Here is a 4,496-nt window from a genome sequence, read left to right as displayed (position 1 = left end):
TAAAAAATATTTAAATGTACAATATGAGCATCGAAGAGTTTTGTTATGTCTCTTGTGAAACCTCTGCATATTTAATAAAGGTGCATCCATTTTTATTTTCTAAAGGAAATATAGTAAGAGTTTATAAAGAAACATTGTCTTAATAAAAGTTCGCGACGTCTGTAAAAACTGAAACGAATCTGAAAATTGTACTTTACTAAATATTTTACAGAATTCTAATGCAATCTAAATATAGATTAAAAGTCACGTTCTAAAAGATATCTGCAAAATTGTCATTGGATCTTTCGGAGTACTTCAGTCTGACATGCAGACGACACTGACATAGCTTTTTTATACAATGGTTTAAGAAAACATTTGCTCTAAGATCAATGTGGTACGTGACCTGAATATTTATATGCTATAAGAAATATCTCCATTCGTCTTCTAAAATATTATGCTCAATAAAAGTTTTCAAATTGCACGCATCATATAAATATATACATTTTTTGTATTTTGAATGGTCGCAGAAATATGTTTTATTATGTATCATAAATTTTTTTATATATTTATTATCCTGTTTTTATTTTAAATTAGGCTATTTTTTTCCATGTACTGAAATGAATCAAATTAGAACTAAAATATAAATAGAATTTAAACCAAAAATATTTTAGTTTTTAGTTTATGTCTTTCTAAATTCGCCTCTGATAATTTATAAATATTTGATACATTATCAAGTGGCACAACTTGAGGTGCATTTTTAGAAGTAGTTATTGTGACATTTTTTTGGACATGTATTTGTAAGATATTTACAAAGTCTTTAAAAATCTATTTCGTTAACAATTAATCCATAATCTGTTTTTGATAATTTTATAACAATCTTAAACTAACTCTTACAAATAAATGTGCATTTGTCAATTTTAGTTACGATCATTATTATGCTTACAATTTTCCAGTGAAAAAAAATAATCACTTATAAATTAAATAAAACCTGATACATCTACTGGTTCTTACCTCAAGCTGCATGGATATCAGCATTCTTCGCAAAATTGCCCAGAGTCTAGTTTTTCACACACACACACACTTTGTTTACGCGAAATTATGCAAATTGATTTATTTGGCACTTTTTTTTAAATAATTTACGCGGATTTAATTACCTATACACTCACTTTTATTTTAAGAAGTCATTTTTATTAAGCTGAAATAAAGTGGATTAGTGAAGGATACGGTCACAATTTTGTCCACACTAAATAATTATATAATCAGTTAATTATATAATCATACAAAATCTCCTATTTATAACCTAGTTTGCGGTTCGACCTATCTATAAGACAAATTATCGACGTGTGACCGTACCCTTAGAAATCATGCCTAGAAATGAAAATGCACTGACCTTTGTTTAAAATCACCGATTCTTCTGGAACATCCCGATTACCAATTTGTTGTCTGAAAATAGAGAAAAAATGATAATTTTGCAATAAATTATGAAGTATTAATTTGTGCTAAAAATTGGTGCATTACCTCGTGATTTCCAGAAGAGAGCTAACCGGAAACCAAGAACCAAAAACGAGGAACCAGGAACCAGAAACAAAAACTATACACTATCACTTCACTAACGCATTATAAAGGCCTTTATTAGCTTTATTAGCTAGAACACTACACAAACACTAAAAAACGATAAACAAAAATTAATCGGATTAAAAAAATCGCTCAAAAATCGAGAAAAAATCATCACTACGACACCAGGCAAATATTTTGACCACAAATGAAGTTCTTTTTGAATACTATTGCTCATCACTAATGGAATTTAGATGGATTTTATTAATAATGATGTTCTTCCCATATACATAATGATCACCACTAACTATAACATACATAGAGATTTGTTTTTTCTTTTGCATCTCCACTCTTATTGTTGGTCCTTGTAAATCTTTGCATATTTTGACTTCATAAAGGAATAAAGTCCAGTTTAGTAATTCTATTTGGTTTTGGCAAGAAATTCTATTAAAATCATCTTTGAGACTGGGGTCAATTACGGGGTCCTTATCATCGCGAGTTCCATAGAAATCCATTTTCTGGTTTAATATTCCTAACATCTGGTAAAATTAGAACCTTAGATATTAACAATTAAAATGTCTATTGCATTCAAGATTCATTAGTTGGTCAAGTCTTTGTGGTCAAACTTATTTGCAAAGTCTTGCACAACACTAAAACAAAACACTTGGTCACAAAACGCACTAAAGTCCAATTAGATTTAACCAAAAATCTACCATATTTGTCCTTGTACTCTTTAAATAGTTTTCATTTACTTGTAACATTTATGTCCTTGGATTTTATGTATGTTTTATAATATTAAGTTGACTTTTTATTGCAGTAAGTTGTTTACTTTGTTTTTGAAATGTCTTTAAGGACCCCTGTTCTCAGAATTGGATTTCTGCTGAAAAATAAATAAATATTTAAAAAAATGCAATTTTATCAAATATAGTCTATATATATATATATATATATATAATATATATATATATATATATATATATAAATAAATAATAGGGTAGTCTTTAATATTGACATTTTCGATTTTTATTGCTCCCAGAGACGTAAATGCTTCCAAATTAATAAAAAAAAAATCTCTAAAAGTTTTAGCTCTTAATATTAATTTTTTGATAGAACGCAATTCAATAAAAGCTTAATCAGGAAATAGCATGAAAAAAAATTCGAAATTTTTAAAAATGTTTTATTTTAGGTATAACTTAGCGGCAAATGAATTAAAAGTGACAATTCGTGTCATCTTTTATTGAAAATTCGATGCTCTGCAAAACAGGTTATTTTAATTTGTTTTGTAGAGCGTCGAATTTTGAATAAAACTCATTCATTTGTTCGCTAAGTTATATCTAAAAAACATTTTTAAAATTTTTGAAAATTTTCCCATGCTACTTCTATACAAAACTTTGATTGAATTGCGCACTATCGAAAAGACAATATTAAGAGCTAAAACTTATCGAGGATTTTTTTATCAATTTGGAAGCATTTGAGCCCCTGGAAGCAAGGAAATTTGAAAATGTCCATATTAAGGACCACTCATATATATATATATATATATATATATATATATATATATACATACATAAATCAATTCTTAATTTATGTATCTACAGATCTAATTCAACTCAGATTAAATTATTCGTTTTGATGCAAATATTAATGTACAAATAGATCAGATTAAATCTACATCACGACCTAAAAGCTCGGAGCTTTTAACGCATATCGCATATGTAAATATGCATGCACGTTTTGGAATTAATGTCGGTGTGATTTTTATTAATAGATTTCGAATGGACTTGCAATCTCATGTTATCTAGAATCGATGCTTTAAATTCTGTACCATTTTAAAATTAATGGAAAATAGAGTTCATGGTAGAATACTTTTCATGGAAATATATCCCACGTGCATGCAATATACGTCAGATTTCAGGTTTTAAAAACTAAGAATTGGAGCTACTATGTGCGGATTATTGAAGTAAAACTTCTTTTGGCGCGACCAGGGTGTAAATCGGTACAAATGCAACGGAAGTGTGTTACGGCAGATGAGATAAGATAAGAGTCGATTGCCAATGATTCATCATTCGCTCTCTATGATATCATTTTTATACGGGTCGATTGTGATTAGTCGTCGCGTATGTGAATAGAGATCTGTCGTTGTATGCGTACTGATATCAACAAGGAAATCAGCATAAGTAAATAAATACCTTAAGCTTACATCGTAGTACAAATCTTGATTTAATGAAAAATGTCTGAATCAGAAGAATATTTTACCCTGTCCCCCCCGTAAATAATTGTAATGAAAATATTATAATAAAACAAATGCAGAATTTGCGCCGTGTATGAAAGATAAGTTTATTGAAATAATTTCTATATTATTTGTAGTTTCTATAAATCTTTGAAGTTATTGAAATGGAAAATATTTTTAGGTAAAACAGATATTACAGCTATTCGAAAAAATAAATACCATCAATCAATGAATGTATGTTAATTTTAATTGCATGAGGTTCTTCAAACACAATTACATGATGAGTAAAGTTGCAAAACAATATTTGTTTAGGCGTTGTTTAACATAATCTACTGTGTGAACGAATATTATAGAATTTATAAATCAGCTATTACTTCATTTCTCTAATGAAGGTTCATTTCTAAATGCTAATTACAATGACAACCGATCATATCATATTTGAAGTATGACATTAATCACATTTGCTTTTAAATATTATACATATTTTTAATGCTATTATAAATATATCATTTATAATTTATTATTATATAAATGTGTATAATGGTTGACACTAATAAATGTGTGCAGTTGCCATTTTACTAATAAATATTATTCAAAATTGTTATACGATTAATTTATTTTTACACAAATTAAATTTGCTACTTTGTACATTAACAAATAAGTTTTACTTCAATCGCGTGTGATCCTTACGCGCGCTCCTTTTGTTTATACCACAATAAAAAAAAACAAAATC

Source organism: Ctenocephalides felis, unplaced genomic scaffold (assembly GCF_003426905.1).
Source record: "Ctenocephalides felis isolate EL2017-DRISC unplaced genomic scaffold, ASM342690v1 CF-g0.4_SCAFFOLD_01886, whole genome shotgun sequence".
Lineage (NCBI taxonomy): Eukaryota > Metazoa > Arthropoda > Insecta > Siphonaptera > Pulicidae > Ctenocephalides > Ctenocephalides felis.
Note: the sequence above shows the minus strand (reverse complement) of the source record.